Genomic DNA, 20560 nt, shown 5'->3' on the forward strand with positions numbered 1-20560 from the left:
TTATGCCAAGGTAAACAATCCGCAGAGATATACTGCTCAGAATTTCGGAGATGGGCAGCTGATACTGGTGATGCTGCACTCCGAAGTCAATTTTGCCATGGTCTTTCAGAGGGATTGAAAGATGCATTTGCCTTTCATGAGAGGCCTATCTCCTTGGACTGTGCTATGTCTCAGGCCGTTCGTATTGACAGGCGTCTTAGAGAGAGAGGAGAGATCTCTCCTTCCTGTCATACTCAGTCCCAGGACAGTGCAGTGGTCTCATTCTATGCGCAGGTGTCTCAGTCGCTGTCAGCCCCTTCTGAGCAGGAGCCCATGCAGCTGGGGTTGATTGCCTCTGACAATAGAAGATTCAGCCAGCATGGGAAGGTTTGTTTTCGTTGTGGAGGTATAAATCATTTGGCAAATGTTTGTCCCTCTAGGAGATTCAGGCAGTTTTCTGGGAGTAATAAAGAAACAAAAAGGAAAAAAATCTTTTAAAAATGTTCCATCTGTTACTATTGGCAGGGTTGAGGCGGAAATTGAAGGTTTTCCGTTTGCTTGTAGTTCCCGTTTTGTCCTGCCAGCCAGGGTGGCGCTAGAGAGCAAGAACATTTTTTGTGAGATTTTTGTAGATAGTGGAGCAGCTGTCAATCTCATTGATAATCATTTTGCGATAACTCATGGTTTCCAGGTGTGCACTTTGGGAAAGGATATTCTTGTTTTTGCTATTGATTCCGCTCCACTTTCTCAGAAATCATTAAAGGGCATAGTTCACAATATTCGTTTAATTGTGAGTGATGCTCATGTTGAGGATGTGTCATGTTTCGTCCTTAGCGGATTACCTACTCCTCTTGTGTTGGGGCTACCCTGGCTCACTAAACATAACCCCACCATTGATTGGCAAGCGAGGCAAATAAATGGTTGGAGTGACTTTTGCAGAGAGAATTGCCTCACGACATCTGTTTCAGAGGTTTCTACTAAGACTGTACCACCTTTTCTCTCAGAATTTTCGGATGTCTTCTCTGAGAGTGGAGTTCAGGATTTGCCCCCGCACAGGGAGTACGATTGCCCTATTAATCTCATCCCAGGCGCCAAGCTCCCTAAATCTCGTTTATACAATCTCTCCCAACCTGAAAGGTTCGCTATGCGTGCTTATATCTCGGAGAGTCTGAGAAAAGGACACATACGACCCTCGAAGTCACCTGTTGCCGCAGTTTTTTTCTTTGTTAAGAAAAAAGATGGATCTTTAAGACCTTGTCTGGATTTCAGGGAGCTGAACAGTATCACTATTCGTGACCCTTATCCGCTTCCTCTGATCCCGGACCTGTTTAACCAGATTGTTGGGGCTAAAGTCTTTTCCAAATTAGATCTAAGAGGGGCATACAACCTGGTCAGGGTCAGAGAAGGAGACGAATGGAAGACTGCCTTCAATACCACTGAGGGCCATTTTGAGGATTTGGTTATGCCTTTTGGTTTGATGAATGCCCCAGCCGTTTTTCAGCATTTCGTGAACAGCATTTTTTATCATTTAATGGGAAAATTTGTATTAGTGTATTTGGATGACATTTTGATTTTTTCTCCTGATTTCAAAACTCATAAGGAACACTTACATCAGGTCTTGCTCATCCTGCGGGAGAATACATTATACACGAAACTGGAAAAATGTGTGTTTGCGGTTCCAGAAATTCAATTTCTGGGGTTTCTTCTCTCTGCTTCTGGTTTTCGCATGGACCCCGAGAAGGTCTGCACTTGAGTGGGAGCTTCCTGAGAATCAGAAGGCGCCGATGCGTTTTTTGGGCTTTGCCAATTATTACAGGAAGTTTATTTTGAATTATTCCTCTATTGTTAAACCACTCACTGATATGACCAGAAAGGGCTTAGATTTTTCTTCCTGGTCGGTAGAGGCGCGTAAGGCCTTTTCTAATATCAAGGAGAGTTTTGCTTCTGCTCCCATCTTGGTACAACCTGATATTTCTCTACCCTTCATAGTTGAGGTTGATGCTTCTGAGGTGGGTGTGGGTGCGGTCTTGTCTCAGGGTTCCTCTTCTGCCAAATGGCGACCGTGTGCCTTTTTCTTGAAGAAACTCTCCTCCGCAGAGAGAAATTACGATGTGGGAGATAGGGAATTGTTGGCCATCAAGTTGGCTTTTGAGGAATGGCGCCATTGGCTAGAGGGAGCCAGACACCTTATTACCGTGTTTACTGACCATAACAATCTGGCCTACTTGGAGTCAGCCAAGCGTCTGAACCCGAGACAGGCCAGATGTCTTGATGATTTAATGTCTTGATTATTTAAATGTTTAATTGATTGGATCATGTGTGAGTGGGTAGGCGGGTGCAAACCAACCTGACCCGTTATAAGACCGCCCTGGAGTGGGTGGGATGAATACCCCTGACGAAGCTCGACTGAGCAAAACCCGGGTCGGGTGATTGATCCATTGATCCATTGTATACTGCCTGTATATACTTGTACATTGTGAGTATAATAAAACCATTTTCTACTCCAATCTGTATGACGGTACTTCACTATTTGATTCAATTCTGGTGTTCCATAGAAGCTTGGAAAGGAGAGGAGAGGCTTTGACTGGCCTGTTTGCTTCCCCATGTCCGTAATTATCTTGCTGGCTTCGATTGTGGATCTCCTGTGACTTCTGAGGCAGCGCGGTCCAATCAAAAGAAACGCTTTCACCTGTGTGAACTGTACCCACTTCACCATTGGGACCTGCGACGCCACTAAGCAACGTACCTTTTTGAGGCTTATTTATTATTTATAAATAATTTGTTCTTTTCAAGGTTTAATTTTGTTGTCACGTTCCGCCCTGGGGTTAAGAATGTGAAGGCAGATGCCCTGTCACGTTGTTTTCCGGGAGGTGGGAATTTTGAAGACCCGTTTTGGCTGAAGGTGTGGTGGTCTCTGCTCTTTTTCCTGAATTGGAGGCAGAGGTGCAGGCAGCCCAGTCAGAGGCTCCTGATCTTTGTCCTCCTGGGAGGTTGTTTGTGCCTCTCACTTTAAGACACAAGATTTTTAAGGAACACCACGATACGGTCCTTGCTGGGCACCCGGGGGCAAGAGCCACAGTGGATCTCATCGCTTGGAGATTCTGGTGGCCTGCGCTTCGTAAGTCGGTTGAGGGTTTTGTGGCAGCCTGCGAGACTTGCGCTCGTGCCAAAGTCCCTTAATCACGGCCATCATGTCCTCTCCTTCCCTTACCCATTCCTTCCCGTCCTTGAACACATCTGTCCTTGGACTTCATTACGGACCTGCCTCGTTCCTCGGGGAAGACTGTGATTCTGGTGGTGGTGGACCGTTTTAGCAAAATGGTGCATTTCATCCCTTTTCCTGGTTTGCCCAATGCTAAGACGCTGGCGCAGGCATTGATTGATCACATTGTCAAATTGCATGGTATTCCTTCAGACATAGTCTCTGATAGGGGCACGCAGTTTGTTTCCAGATTCTGGAAGGCTTTCTGTTCTCGCTTGGGGGTTCGGTTGTCATTCTCTTCTGCTTTCCACCCGCAGTCGAATGGCCAGACAGAGCGCGTCAATCAGAATCTGGAGACATATCTGCGCTGTTTTGTGGCGGAGAATCAGGAGGATTGGTGTTCTTTTTTGTCCCTTGCTGAGTTTGCTTTAAATAACCGTCGTCAGGAGTCCTCTGATAAGTCACCATTTTTTGGTGCATATGGGTTTCATCCGCAGTTTGGGACTTTCTCGGGAGAGGGGTCTTCTGGTTTACCTGATGAGGACAGATTCTCCTCGTCTTTGTCTTCTACAGTATTTGGCAAAAGATTCAGGATAATCTAAAGAGCATGAGTGAGAGATATAAGCGTGTGGCAGATAAGAGACGTGTGCCTGGTCCGGACCTGAATGTTGGTGATCTGGTGTGGTTGTCTACCAAGAATATCAAATTGAAGGTTCCCTCCTGGAAGTTGGGTCCTAGGTTTATTGGGCCTTACAAAATACTGTCTATCATCAATCCTGTTGCCTACCGTCTTGATCTTCCTCAGACTTTGAAGATCCATAATGTTTTTCATAAGTCCTTATTGAAACCTTTTGTTCAACCCATTGTACCCTCGCCTTTGCCTCCTCCTCCGATTATGGTTTATGAGAATCTTGAATTTCAGGTCTCTAGGATTGTGGATTCTCGTCTTGTCCGCGGTTCTCTCCAGTACCTCGTTCATTGGGAGGGTTATGGTCCTGAGGAGAGGATGTGGGTCCCAGTGACGGACATTAAGGCCACTCGTCTCATCAGGGCTTTCCATAGGTCCCATCCTGAGAAGGTGGGCTCTGAGTGTCTGCAGTCCCCTCGTAGAGGGAGGGGTACTGTCACAACCAGACAGCTGAGAAGCTCTGACAGAAGCCTTTTAGAGCCTCCTCCTTGAGTTTTCTTTGTTTTGAATTTCAGTTCCTCATCTCGTTAGCCTCTCTCAGCTGTCATGTAGTTGGACTGATTGCATCCCTTTAAATTCCTCCCCATAATGCATTAGTGTGTGGCTTATACAACTTCCTGGAGTGTGTGTGCATGCTGATCCTATTTTCCAGCCTTCTACAAGATAAGTGTTGTACATTTATTTGTGATTTTCAGTTTGCTGGATCCCAGGTGACCCTGACTCCCTCCGTGTCTAGTGTAGGTGTCATGGAACCATGAACCAGACGTACAACAGAGATGAGTGGAAATAAGAAGGCTTTATTGGAAGTCAAGCCGTAGCAAAAGTCCAAACGGATGGCTAAACCGAAGCAGGGTCTTGCGTAGACAGAGGTCAGGAACCAGGAGGGTGGTCAGGCGAAGCCAGGATCAGGAACCAACGGGGTAGTCAGACGAAGCCAGGATCAGGAACCAACGGGGTAGTCAGACGAAGCCAGGATCAGGAACCAACGGGGTAGTCAGACGAGGCCAGGATCAGGAACCAGAAGCAGCAGCAGTCTTAGAAGCATGTGAACACAGGAGGACCAAGCAAGGAACTGAAGCCACAGACCTTCTATATATATGAGCTAGGCATCCAGCTCCTCCCAGTGGGAAGGAGAAGCCGCGGGGTGGGAGGCTACAAGAAACCCAGAAACCAAGATGGCCGCCAGCACATGTCAAACGAAGGTAAGACCATGACAGTACCTCCCCCTCAAGGGCCCCTCCTCCGCGGAGTAAGGAACGGTTTCTGAGGGAAGCGTGCGTGGAAGGCTCGGAGCAAAGCAGGAGCATGGACATCTGCGGAGGGAACCCAGGAACGCTCCTCTGGACCATAACCACGCCAATGGACCAAAAACTGCAACCGACCGCGGACCAGGCGTGAGTCCAGGATATTGCTCACCTCATATTCCTCACGATTGCCCACTTGGACCGGACGGGGCCGAGGAACCGAGGAAGTGAAACGATTACACACCAACGGCTTCAACAGGGAGACATGAAACACGTTGGAGATCCGCATGCCAGGAGGAAGCGCAAGGGCATAGGCTACCGGGTTTACCCTGCGAAGCACTCGGAAGGGACCAACAAAGCGAGGCGCCAGCTTGGGAGTGGGCACTCGAAGGTTGAGGTTGCGGGTGGACAACCATACAAGGTCTCCGACCTGGTAGGAAGGAGCGGGCGCTCGTCTGCGATCAGCCTGGAGTCTCTGGCGCTGCGCAGAGACCTCAAGGGACCTCTGGATCTGTACCCAAGAAGCACGTAGGACGGAAAGGTGATCCTCCACAGCCGGAGTATCCTGGGGAGAGAATACCTCCGGTAACACGGCAGGTTGGAACCCATAATTGGCCATGAAGGGAGACGTCCCAGAGGAAGAGTTCACCGCCGTGTTCCTGGCAAACTCAGCCCAAGGCAGGAGGTCAACCCAATTGTCTTGGTGATCGGAGACATAGCAACGAAGGAATTGCTCCAAGGCCTGATTAGATCGTTCTGCGGCCCCATTGGACTGAGGGTGGTAGGCCGAGGAGAAAGAGAGATGAATCCCCAACTGGGAGCAAAAGGCGCGCCAGAACCTGGACACAAACTGACTCCCCCGATCCGACACAATCTCCTTGGGCAAACCGTGCAACCGGAAGACCTCCCTGGCGAAAATCGTGGCCAACTCTTGTGCAGAGGGTAACTTCTTGAGAGGAACACAGTGGCACATTTTGGAAAACCGGTCCACAATCATGAGAATGACCGTATGGCCTCGGGATGCAGGGAGGTCCACAATGAAATCTATCCCCAGGTGTGACCATGGGCGCTCCCCGGTGGCTATGGGTTGCAAAAGGCCCAACGGAAGGTGCCGAGGGGACTTACTCTGGGCACAAACGGAGCATGCCGCTACAAATGCGGCGATGTCGGAACGTAGAGAAGGCCACCAGAACAGACGTGAAACAGCCCAGGACAGCTGATTCTTTCCAGGATGCCCCGCGGCCTTGGAGTTATGGTAGGTTCGCAACAACCGAGTGCGCAACTCCTCAGGCACAAAAAACCTGCCGTTGGGTCTCCCAGAGGGAGCACCAGATTGAGCCGCCAAAATCTGCTCACCCAGGGGAGAGGTCAGGCTGGTGCGAATGGCGGCCAGGATCTGATTCGGAGGTATGACCGAAGTCGGAATCGACTCCTCCCCAGACAGCTCGGAGTACTGCCGTGATAAGGCATCCGCTCTGATGTTCTTGGAACCGGGTAGGTAGGAGACCACGTAATTAAAACGTGACAAGAACAGAGCCCATCTGGCCTGACGTGGTGTCAATCTCTTGGCCTCAGAGAGGTAGGTCAGATTCTTGTGGTCCGTCAGGATGAGAACCGGAACCACCGAGCCCTCGAGCAAGTGCCTCCATTCTTTAAGGGCCTGCACGATGGCCAATAACTCCCTGTCACCAATCTGATAGTTGCACTCCGCGGAAGACAGTTTCCGGGAGTAAAACCCACAGGGAAGCAGAGGACCCTCTGGTGTTCTACGCTGAGACAGAAGGGCGCCTACTCCCGTCTCAGACGCGTCCACCTCGAGGACAAAGGGCAATCCAGGGTTGGGATGCGACAGAATCGGAGCCGACACAAAGGCGGACTTTAGAGCCTCAAAAGCTCGGATGGCCTCGAGCGGCCAGACCTGGAAATTACTGCCCTTCCTGGTCAGATCCGTGAGAGGCTTGGCTAGCATGGAAAAGTCCCTGATGAACTTCCGATAATAATTGGCGAAGCCCAAAAAGCGCTGCAGGGCACGGAGACCACTGGGCTGGGACCACTGTAAGACAGCCGAAACCTTCTCAGGATCCATGGAGAACCCCTCAGCGGAAATGATGTAACCTAAGAAGGTTACCTGGGATCGGTGAAATTCGCATTTCTCAAGCTTACCGAACAGCCTGTTCTCTCATAACCGTTGCAACACTCGTCTGACATCCATAATGTGGGCCTCCATGGATTCAGAATATACCAAGATGTCATCCAAATAGACCACCACACACTGCTGCAACAGGTCACGGAAAACATCGTTGATGAATTCCTGGAAGACTGCGGGCGCATTGCACAACCCAAAGGGCATAACCAAGGATTCATAATGACCGGTCCTGGTGTTAAAAGCGGTCTTCCACTCATCGCCCGCCTTGATCCTTACCAGGTTATATGCCGCCCTCAGGTCGAGTTTGGTAAAGACCGTGGCCCCTTTGAGGCGATCGAACAGCTCGGAAATCAAGGGTATCGGGTAAGCGTTGTTGATCGTGATGCGATTGAGACCCCTGTAATCGATGCAAGGCCTCAACTCACCGCCCTTCTTTTTCACAAAGAAAAATCCAGCCCCTGCCGGGGACGAGGATTTGCGAATGTGTCCGCGTGAAAGCGCCTCCCTCACGTACTCCTCCATGGCCTCATTCTCCGCTACCGACAGTGGATAGACTTTGCCACGAGGAGGAACGGCACCGGATTGTAACTCTATGGCACAATCGTATGGGCGGTGCGGAGGTAGGGCAACCGCGCGCACCTTATCGAATACATCCCGGTACTCTTCGTATTCAGGAGGCAACAGAGAGTCCGAGGAAGTACACAGCAACTTGACAGGCCCATGGATGCAACTAGCCCCACACTGCGGTGACCACGAGAGGATCTCGACCGATCTCCAATCGAAAGTCGGATTATGCTTCTGGAGCCAGGGGTACCCCAAGACCACCGAGTAGTGTGGAGACGAAATAACCTGGAGACAGACCGACTCTCTGTGAACGGCACCAATGGCTATCCCCACTGGAAGGGTCTCATGAGTCACGTGTGGCGGCAGAAGGGGTTTGCCGTCTATCGCCTCAAGAGCCAGTGGGGAACCTCGAGGCTGCAGAGGAATGGAATTGGCGGCAACGAACACTCTATCAATGAACAAACCACCAGCACCAGAGTCCACCAACGCCTGGGTCGTCACCAAGCCCCCGACCCAGGAGAGGACAACCGTGATCAGTGGTTTGTCAACACGGGAAACCGGGGACGAGGAGACTCCACCCAAGATCTGCCCCCGACAGGACCTCAGGTGCGAGCGTTCTCCCGGACGGTTCGGACATGCCAACCGAAAATGCCCACCGAGACCACAGTACATGCATCGGCCCTCGCGTCTCCGGAGTACCCTCTCCCCCTCGGACAGGCGAGCAAACCCCCGCTGCATGGGTTCACCCCCAGACAAGTCATCCCCAGGAGGCGTGGGAGGAGAGGGAGGCACGGGTGGGACAGCAAACGTAGGCGCCAATTTGTTAGGAGACCTCCGCAGGCTCTCCTTAAAGGAAGGTCTCTCCCTGAGTCTGGTGTCAATCAAAATCAGGAAAGAAATAAGAGACTCGAGCTCCACTGGTAGGTCCTTAGCTGCAACCTCATCCTTCAAGGCATCCGAGAGACCATGAGAGAAAGCAGCGACCAGAGCCTCATTATTCCAGCCCACCTCTGCTGCCAGGGTACGAAACTCAATGGCGTATTCAGCTACGGATCGTGAACCCTGTCTGATGGACATAAGGAGCTTCGCAGCAGAGGCAGCACGAGCTGGCACATCGAATACCTTCCGAAGAGAAGCAACAAAACCGGAAAACTCGGCAACCACCGGATTGTTGTTCTCCCATAAAGGGCTGGCCCAGGCCAAGGCCTTGTCCGAGAGCAGCGAGATCAAGAAGCCCACCTTTGATCTCTTAGTAGGAAAGGCATGTGGCAGCAACTCGAAATAAATGCCCACCTGGTTAAGGAAACCTCGGCACTGAGTTGGCTCTCCCCCAAAGCGCTGTGGAAGGGGGGCAGAACCGGTCATGCCCCGAGACACCGCAGGCGCAGCAACAGGTGTCGGGGTAGACTCTGGCGCAACAACCGGAGCGGCAGTAGGAGCGGGCCCAGGAGCGACAACCGACCCATCGGCAACGGAAGCGAAATGAGCCGTGCGTTCAAGCAGGGTTTGCAACGCCACAGCGAACCGACCCAACAGGTGATCCTGCTGATCAAGTCTGGCAACCAGCGTAGGTAGCGAGGATGGCCCTGTACCGTCAGAATTCATGGCTTGGTCCTAATGTCATGGAACCATGAACCAGACGTACAACAGAGATGAGTGGAAATAAGAAGGCTTTATTGGAAGTCAAGCCGTAGCAAAAGTCCAAACGGATGGCTAAACCGAAGCAGGGTCTTGCGTAGACAGAGGTCAGGAACCAGGAGGGTGGTCAGACGAAGCCAGGATCAGGAACCAACGGGGTAGTCAGACGAAGCCAGGATCAGGAACCAACGGGGTAGTCAGACGAGGCCAGGATCAGGAACCAGAAGCAGCAGCAGTCTTAGAAGCATGTGAACACAGGAGGACCAAGCAAGGAACTGAAGCCACAGACCTTCTATATATATATGAGCTAGGCATCCAGCTCCTCCCAGTGGGAAGGAGAAGCCGCGGGGTGGGAGGCTACAAGAAACCCAGAAACCAAGATGGCCGCCAGCACATGTCAAACGAAGGTAAGATCATGACAGTATGGAGCCGGTGGTCGTGTCCCCTCACTATTGTAGGGTGTTCAGGTGGTATATAGTCGAGGTAAGTGGATATGCGATCACCCACCATTGGGTTTTTCGCATAGGCTGAGCAGTCAGGGAGAGTGCCAGGTCTTATGCTGGGGTCTCCCTTTTGTTCCTTAGTTTTGGATCCAGTGAGTCATATATTCATTTTGCATTGTCTTGTTTCCTGTACACCTTCCGTGACACAAAGTTTAGTTGTTTGGAAGAAACACACAACACTATGTGTGGAGAAAAAGAGGCACAGCACACCAACATCAAACCTCATCCCAACTGTGAAGTATGGTGGTGTGGCATCATGGTTTGGGGCTGTTTTGCTGCTTCAGGGCCTGGACGGATTGCTATCTTCGAAGGAAAAATGAATTCCTAATATTGAACTAGTGATGAGCGGGAGGTGCCATATTCGATTTCGCGATATTTCGCGAATATTCAAATGAATATTCGTGTTATATTCGTCGAAATCGAATATTCGTAATTATTCCAATTATCGCGAATAATATACGAATTTTTTTTTCGCGTATTGCGATTATTTATCTTGATAGTATAAGGCAACGTTCCTATGCTAATTGACTATGGCTAGGCTAATATGTGTATTTTACGAAATTTCGTGATTTGCTCTAACTTCGTCTCTTAGAATATTACGAATATTCTAAAAGACGAAGTTAGAGCAATATTACGAAATTTCGTAAAATACACATATAGATTGTAATTTAGCTAATATACTGCTATAATCCCTTTTTTTGCCTCTTCTGAACTTAAGTTTTGTAAATTATGTACACTATTAAAAAATAATACTATAGCAGTATATTAGCTTAAATACAATCTATGTGTATTTTACGAAATTTCGTAATATTGCTCTAACTTCGTCTTTTAGAATATTCGTAATATTCTAAAAGACGAAGTTAGAGCAATATTAAGAACATTTGCAAAAGCCGAAATTGCGATGCGAGTAATATAATACGAAATAATCGCATGAAGATTTCAACTTAGCACTGCTATATTCCATATTCTAGCCTAATATGGAATATAGCTGTGCTAAGTTAGCACTGCTATATTCCATACTAGGCTAGAATATGGAATATAGCAGTGCTAAGTTGAAATCTTCATGCGATTATTTCGTATTATATTACTCGCATCGCAATTTCGGCTTTTGCAAATGTTCTTAATATTGCTCTAACTTCGTCTTTTAGAATATTACGAATATTCTAAAAGACGAAGTTAGAGCAATATTACGAAATTTCTAAAAGACGAAGTTAGAGCAATATTACGAAATTTCGTAAAATACACATAGATTGTATTTAAGCTAATATACTGCTATAGTAATATTTTTTAACAGTGTACATATTTTACAAAACTTAAGTTCAGAAGAGGCAAAAAAAATTAGAGGAAAAAAAAGGGATTATAGCACTATATAAGCTAAATTACAATCTATATGTGTATTTTACGAAATTTCGTAATATTGCTCTAACTTCGTCTTTTAGAATATTCGTAATATTCTAAAAGACGAAGTTAGAGCAATATTAAGAACATTTGCAAATTTCGCAAGTTGCGATGCGAGTAATATAACACGAAATAATCGCATGAAGATTTCAACTTAGCACTGCTATATTCCATATTCTAGCCTAGTATGGAATACAGCAGTGCTAACTTAGCACAGCTATATTCCATATTAGGCTAGAATATGGAATATAGCAGTGCTAAATTGAAATCTTCATGCGATTATTTCGTGTTATATTACTCGCATCGCAACTTGCGAAATTTCGTAAAATACACATATAGATTAGATTGTAATTTAGCTAATATGGAATATAGCAGTAAGTTGAAAACGCCACTGACTGGAGCAGCCAGGAAGCCAGGAATCCAAAGGACAGGTAAGAACAACTTTAGAGAAGTGGGAAAGAAAAAAAATATTATAATAAAAAAAATAAAATACGAATATTCGAATTCGCGAATATATAGAACGATATTCTAAATATTCGCGAAATCTCGAAATTGCGATATTCGAGAAAAAAATTCGTAATTCGAATATTCGCGCTCAACACTATATTGAACTCCCCATAGACATTTTGCAGGAGAATTTAAGGCCATCTGTCCACCAGCTGAAGCTCAACAGAAGATGGGTGTTGCAACAGGACAAGGACCCAAAGCATAGAAGTAAAGCAACAACAGAATGGCTTAAACAGGAGAAAATACGCCTTCTGGAGTTGCCTAGTCAGAGTCCTGACCTCAACCTGATTGAGATGCTGTGGCATGACCTCAAGAAAGCGATTCACACCAAACATCCCAAGAATATTGCTGAACTGGAACAAGTCTTGTAAAGAGGAATGGTCAAGAATTACTCCTAACCGTTGTGCACGTCTGATCTGCAACAACAGGAAATGTTTGGTTGAAGTTATTGCTGCCAAAGGAGGTTCAGCCAGTTATTAAATCCACGGGTTCACATACTTTTTCCACCTGTACTGTGAATGTTTACATGGTGTATTCAATAAAAACATTGTAACATTTAATTATTTGTGTGTTATTAGTTTAAGCAGACTGTGATTGTCTATTGTTTTGACTTAGATAAAGATCAGATCCCATTTTATAACCAATTTGTGCAGAAATCCATACTTTCTCTTGCAGCTGTATACACACACACTACTACCCATATCAATTTTCTCCTTTATACAGAATAAGCAGATGTTGACATAGATACACACACACACACATACACACACAAATAAACACATACATACACACACACACACACACACACACAGATGAGCACATATAAACATACACCGTTTATACACACACATATACATACAGTACAGATAAACACAAACACATACACACAAATACCCACACAGATATAAACATATACAGACAGATAAGCACAAACACATATGCACAGACATACATGCACACAGACATATACACAGAGATAAACACATACGCACACATATATAAACATATGGATAAACACATAAATACATATACAGTACATACACGCACATATACAGTACAGACCAAAAGTTTGGACACACCTTCTCATTCAAAGAGTTTTCTTTATTTTCATGACTATGAAAATTGTAGATTCACACTGAAGGCATCACAACTATGAATAAACACATGTGGAATTATAAACATAACAAAAAAGGGTGAAACAACTAAAAATATGTCATATTCTAGGTTCTTCAAAGTAGCCACCTTTTGCTTTGATTACTGCTTTGCACACTCTTGGCATTCTCTTGATAAGCTTCAAGAGGTAGTCACCTGAAATGGTTTTCACTTAACAGGTGTGCCCTGTCAGGTTTAAAAAGTGGGATTTCTTGCCTTATAAATTGGGTTGGGACCATCAGTTGCATTGTGGAGAAGTCAGGTGGATACGCAGCTGATAGTCCTACTGAATAGACTGTTAGAATTTGTATTATGGCACGAAAAAAGTAGCTAAGTAAAGAAAAATGAGTGGCCATCATTACTTTAAGAAATGAAGGTCAGTCAGTCCGAAAAATTGGGAAAACTTTGAAAGTGTCCCCAAGTGCAGTCACAAAAACCATCAAGCGCTACAAAGAAACTGGCTCAGATGCGGACCGCCCCAGGAAAGGAAGACCAAGAGTCGCCTCTGCTGCGGAGGATAAGTTCATCCGAGTCACCAGCCTCAGAAATCGCAGGTTAACAGCAGCTCAGATTAGAGACCAGGTCAATGCCACACAGAGTTCTAGCAGCAGACACATCTCTAGAACAATTGTTAAGAGGAGACTGTGTGAATCGGGCTTCATGTTAGAATATCTGCTAGGAAACCACTGCTAAGGACAGGCAACAAACAGAAGAGACTTGTTTAGACTAAAGAACACAAGGAATGGACATTAGACCAGTGGAAATCTGTGCTTTTGGTCTGAGTCCAAATTTGAGATCTTTGGTTCCAACCACTGTGTCTTTGTGCGATGCAGAAAAGGTGAATGGATGGACTCTACATGCCTGGTTCCCACCGTGAAGCATGGAGGAGGAGGTGTGATGGTGTGGGGGTACTCTGCTGGTGACACTGTTGGGCATTTATTCAAAATTGAAGGCATACTGAACCAGCATGGCTACCACAGCATCTTGCAGCAGCATGCTATTCCATCAGGTTTGCGTTTAGTTGGACCATCATTTATTTTTCAACAGGATAATGACCCCAAACACACCTCCAGGCTGTGTAAGGGCTATTTGACCATGAAGGAGAGTGATGGGGTGCTGCGCCAGATGACCTGGCCTCCACAGTCACCGGACCTGAACCCAATCGAGATGGTTTGGGGTAAGCTGGACCGCAGAGTGAAGGCAAACGGGGCAACAAGTGCTAAGCATCTCTGGGAACTCCTTCAAGACTGTTGGAAGACCACTTCAGGTGACTACCTCTTGAAGCTCATCAAGAGAATGCCAAGACTGTGCAAAGCAGTAATCAAAGCAAAAGGTGGCTACTTTGAAGAACCTAGAATATGACATATTTTCAGTTGTTGCACACGTTTTTGTTAAGCATATAATTCCACATGTGTTAATTCATAGTTTTGATGTCTTCAGTGTGAATCTACAATTTTCACAGTCATGAAAATAAAGAAAACTCTTTGAAAGAGGTGTGTCCAAACTTTTGGTCTGTACTGTACATACATAAAATATATACATGCAGATATAGTATGGCAATACAATTGAATCTAATGCACTGCAAGACTAAATGACCTGTGATGACATCACAGTCATGTAATCAGTGCTAAAGGCAATGGTTGAGAAGGACCTGCAATGATGTCCCCATTATGTGACCACCAGTGCAGGAGAGGACAGCGCTTAGCATTAAAGAGAAGAAGTTCTGGGGAAGAAGTTGTGGTGAAGTCTGCTACATGAGGAGAGGTAAGTGAAGGGATAGATTCTCAGTGTGAGAGGCAGAGTAAAGCTGGGAGTTGTGGTTATTTAACTGGACTGTATGTTAGGGCTGAAGGGAGGGATGTTATTTACATGGGGCTGTATGTTGGAGTGGGGTGGAGTGATGTTATTTACATGGGAGTGAATGTTGAGGAGATGATGTTATTTATATGAGACTACATGTAGGTGGCTGTGGCAGGGTGATGTTATTTACATGGGAGTGTATGTTGAAGGCAGCTGTGGGAGAGAGTAATGTTATTTACATGGGAAGGTATTTTGGAGGGTCAGGAGATTTTTTTTTTATGGCACTGTATGGTAGTGGGAGGGAAATATTGTTGTGGGACTGTATGGTGGAGGGGCTAAGGAATTATAATCTCTGAGGGCACTAAAAGGAGGACTATAACTACAGGGGTCACTGCAGGGGGGATTGTAAATACTGGGGGCACTTCAGGGCCAGAATCATAACATTAGGGGGCAATATAAATACTGGGGGCACTGTAGGGGCAAAGTGAATACAGGGTACATTACAGGTGTTCTTATTACTACTGGCGGCTCAACAGGAGGGACTTATAGATCCACCTTATTTCTACTAAAAGCACTATAGGGGGTCTTATTACTACTGTGGGTTCTGTAGAGAGCTTTATTATCACTGGGGGAACAATAGGGGGTCTTATTTCAGTTGGATCCTCTGTGAGGGCAATATTAATACTGGAGGGCTCTTCTACTAATGGATGCAATCTTGGGGAGCATTATCGCTATTGGGGGCACTATAGGGGGCAGTATTACTAATGAGGGCATTCTAGAAGGGAATTACTATTAGTGCGACTTTGAGGAGCACTATTACTATGGGGAGGACTATCTGTATGGCACAAATTTTTCTTCAGGATAGTATTTGGGGGTACTGGGGAGCACAGCAATCAGCAGGATAACACTGTTAGCACTCAAAGTTGGAAAATGATGATAGAAAACTAAGAAAATTAAGATGTCTGTGTGTCAAACTCTGCAGAGACGAGGTGTAGCTGAAAAAAGTTGTCCAGACCAAATGGAGAAGATGATGACAGAGAAGATCTACATCAGAGGAGGCATCACCTGGGAGAGGTATGTGCTGCTGTATCACAAGTAAAGTAAAATGGCTTTAGTGCTAAGGTGTGCAGGGAGGGGGGGCGGAGGGTTGACTTAGAGGGCCATATGCATTGGGAATTGGGCCCTGGATATTTAAGATGTCTGTGTGTCAAACTCTGCAGAGACGAGGTGTAGCTGAAAAAAGTTGTCCAGACCAAATAGAGAAGATGATGACAGAGAAGATCTACATCAGAGGAGGCATCACCTGGGAGAGGTATGTGCTGCTGTATCACAAGTAAAGTAAAATGGCTTTAGTGCTAAGGTGTGCAGGGAGGGGGGGCGGAGGGTTGACTTAGAGGGCCATATGCATTGGGAATTGGGCCCTGGATATTTTGAGACCCTAGCAACTCCCCTGCTTTAAATATATTTGTACTTGTACGGTGTATGATTCATTTATATATTGAATCCGTTTCTATGCACACAAAAATGTATTTTAATATAGAAGTACAGATTTTTTTTTCTTTTGCATGTATTAAAGCTTAATTTTCTGTTAATTTATAGTGTGCCAAAATGTTAACATATTTTAATTGCTATAGCGAAATCTGCTTCTGCACTGTAGCTGAGGACAGTCCGCACTAGTAGTGTACTTGTAGTGTAAAAAGGAAGTTACATTGCTTTCACCACTTATTGGACTGGACTCCAACCATTACTGTAAATTGCTTTTACCTTCCTAGAGCATGCATAGTTGTGTTATTCTTTACTGCTTTTTTATCTTATGGTTTGCTTGACATGTCAGAAATGGTTTTCTTTTTATTAGAAACCAATGGTTCTCAGCAGGCCAAAAATCCTAATAACATTTTCAAGTCAATTATTAGCAAGGTTGCAGCCAAGTCATAAACTCTTTGTTAATGTTCCTCCATTCTTTGTTAACACCGGGATCAGAATATAAGCCCAGGGCTAAGGAATTCATTCTTTGCTTGTAGAATGCAATTAAGCACAGCATGCATTTTGCTTCCATTTTGCTTCCTTCAAAATGCTCACACTGTATTAATCAAATATTGTGATTTATGTCACTTAAAACATGGAAAATATATTAATTTGTGTCGCTGTACATTGCTTGTAGCAAGACTCACAAGCAAGTTCTCTTAATGCAATATATTCATAATCCAGCAAAACTCATCTAAAAGTGCCACCAGGGAAATTTACCATGCAGCAGAAGCTGAATTGTTTGAGAAGTTTAATCTTTGAAATGTGACATAGTTACATAGAGGGAACTGTGTAAACATTAAATGGCTTGCAGAGATGCAGTCTTCTCCCTTGTGCCTCTCTCTGCACAAATTCTATTCCATCTCCATCGTGAATATCCAAAATAGACATTTAAATCCTTCTGTGATCAGAATGATATATACTGCTTGTGGTTTATGATCCTTATCATTGGTAACAGAGTACATATCAAGGCCACTGTCTGTTTGAAGCTGCTAACTAAAATTATCCAGCTGATATGCACTATTTTCTTTGGTAAGGATATCAAATTATAGCATTCGAATCTGACAAAATCCAAGAATTCAGAATTCATCAATATAGGATAAAGTTATCCTATATGCTGGCTTGATTCATTTTTCCATCACTGCTTGTTTTCATGGTTAAGCTGAGGTCTAATTAACATTGGGACACCGAGCTTGAGGTCTAATTAACATTGTGGATCTGATACTAGGTCTGAATAATATTAAGGGTCTGGGCTGAGGTCTGATTAGCATTTGGGTTTGATCTGAGGTCTGATTAACATTGGGACACCGAGCTTGAGGTCTAATTAACACTGTGGATCTGATACTAGGTCTGATTAATATTAAGGGTCTGGGCTGAGGTCTGATTAGCATTTGGGTTTGATCTGAGGTCTGATTAACATTGGGACACCGAGCTTGAGGTCTAATTAACACTGTGGATCTGATACTAGGTCTGATTAATATTAAGGGTCTGGGCTGAGGTCTGATTAGCATTTGGGTTTGATCTGAGGTCTGATTAACATTGGGACACCGAGCTTGAGGTCTAATTAACATTGCGGATCTGATATTAGGTCTGATTAATATTGAGGGTATGGGCCGAGGTCTGATTAGCATTTGGGTTTGATCTGAGGTCTGATTAACATTGGGACACCAAGCTTGAGGTCTAATTAACATTGCGGATCTGATATTAGGTCTGATTAATATTGAGGGTATGGTCTGAGGTCTGATTAGCATTTGGGTTTGATCTGAGGTCTGATTAACATTGGGGGGTATCATGGGGGTCTGATCTGAAGTCTGATTAAAAATATTTTTTCTTATTTTCCTCCTTTATAACCTATGTGCAGTCTTATGGGCAGGTACATCTTATAGGGGGAGAAAAATACGGTATATAACTCAGCAGCTTTTGTAATGATAGTATAGTATATTAAAGATAGTCACATTCTTTGCATGGAGGGATAATCAGAGAAAGGAGGAATTGGTTGCCTGGGAAATGATAGATGGAAGGATTTGATAGATGATTAACAGGAAGCTAGAGACACAGGAGCGCAAGCTCTGGACTGGTGGTTGAACTGTAATCACCTGATAACTGCCCAAAATGAAATGACTCAAAATGTACACTGTTAGAATATTGCTGGCAAGTTAGTATTATATGTCAAAAAAACTTGACAAATCACTATTTTAAATTAAATCCGTCACCAGTAAATTTACTGTTAAACCAAGCTCAATGAATTGAACGTGTAGAGCTTGCTCAGCTGACCTTAATGAAACTGTTCTGTCTTCATACACGTTCACACAGTGTGCAGTCTGACATTCAGCAAAAACCATCCCTGTCTTCCAAATAAGAGGACTGTTCTTTGTAGTCTAACTTGTTTATTGGTAAGCAGGTTGTACATGTGTGATTGATTGATTATATACGATTGATTAATTGGTAAAACAGGATTGTTTGATAAAACTACAAGAATACAAATATCATGTATAAGTATTAAGCATAGCATAGCATGTACTTTAACATTACATTAACACTGAAGCACATGGTAAAATGGCTGCCTTTACATAATATTGCATGACTAGCTTATTTTCTTCTGAAAAATAAATAAAACAATATGCAAATGAGCAGTTGGGTGGGCTCAAGTTGCATTGTGCACCTTTGCATCCTACTCCTTGGCCAGCCCCTCCTTCACCTTTTTGATTGACAGTACAGGTTTCTGCATATTCATTTAATCTAGCCATGTCAGTCAAAAAGGAAAAGGAGGGGCTTGCAGAGGAACCAGAAGAAGGAACGATGCAGAAAATGGCATGGGCATGCCCACACTTTACATTACAGCTCATTTACATAAACATGAAAATAACTTTTTCTCCAAAATGAAGAGACTGATTGCTACTGTAAGTGAAAGGTATATATTTTTTTTCAAATAGCCCTACATTGCACTATGCCTAACAGTGAGCTCCTACAGAACAGCTATTTAGTGAGACTGTGTGCTGTCAAACTTCAGCTGATCAGATACTGATGACCTATCCTTATGCAAATACTTACTGTAACTATATGCAGTCCTTAAAGAGGACCTGTCACCACTCCTGACATGCCTATTTTAATAGCTTCATGCATTCCACGTGTATTAACAATTCTGGAACATCTATTCTTATGGCTCTCTGTTGAGCCATTCCTCTATTATTTCTATTGGAAGTTGTGAGCAAATTGCTAGCAGTCTGCAGTAAGAGTACAAAGGGGTGGTAACAAGTAGTGATGGACGAACATCGACCGTGATGATTCGCGAACGCGATTGCGCGTATGCGATCAAATTTTTGCAAACTGCAAGTTTGCGGCAGGCCCAATTCACTTTAATGGCAGGCAAGCCTAAAAAACCTTCAGGTCATATTTGCAGCCACCAAATACTTACTAGAAGTGCAAAAATCATCCCACAACATGGACCGTGACATACCAGATGGGGATCAATGGCAAAAATTCCCACAAAAATATGTATTTTAATCAGGGGCCATTTTAATGAGTCTTAAAGGGAAACTCTCAAAAATGTGCCATGCTGGAGCCTAGAAATGTTTTATTTTAAACTACCAGAGTACAGGCCCCAAACATTAGGCATTCACCGGACAAAAAACATCAAGTGATTATGTGGCTGGAGGTAATTAGATGGTCAATGGATATCAATTTTACTGCAGGCCAGTGGAGTACAGGCCCCAAAAATTACTCATTCACTATACAGAAAAGAACAATTGATATTGTGGCTGGAGGTACATTAGGCAGTCACCGTATAACAATTTTACTGTTGGCCAGTTAGATTACAGGCCCCAAAAATTATGCATTCACCATACAGAAAAGATCAAGTGATTATGTGGCTGTAGGTGTATTAGACAGTCAAAGGATATCAATTTTACTGCAGGTCAGTGGACTACAGGCCCCAAAAATTATTCATTCATCTTACAGAAAAGAACAAGTGATTATGTGTCTGGAGGTATATTGGACGGTCATTAAATATCAATTTTACTGCAGGCCATTGAAGTACAGGCCCAAACATTAGGCATTCACCGTACAGACAACATCAAATGATTATGTGGCTGGAGATATATTAGACGGTCATTAGATATCAATTTTATTGCAGGCCAGTGGGCTACAGGCCCCAATAATTATGCATTCATCGTACATATAAGATCAAGTGATTATGTGGCTGGAGGTAAATTAGAC

This window comes from Bufo gargarizans, chromosome 1, assembly GCF_014858855.1.
Source record: "Bufo gargarizans isolate SCDJY-AF-19 chromosome 1, ASM1485885v1, whole genome shotgun sequence".
Classification (NCBI taxonomy): domain Eukaryota; kingdom Metazoa; phylum Chordata; class Amphibia; order Anura; family Bufonidae; genus Bufo; species Bufo gargarizans.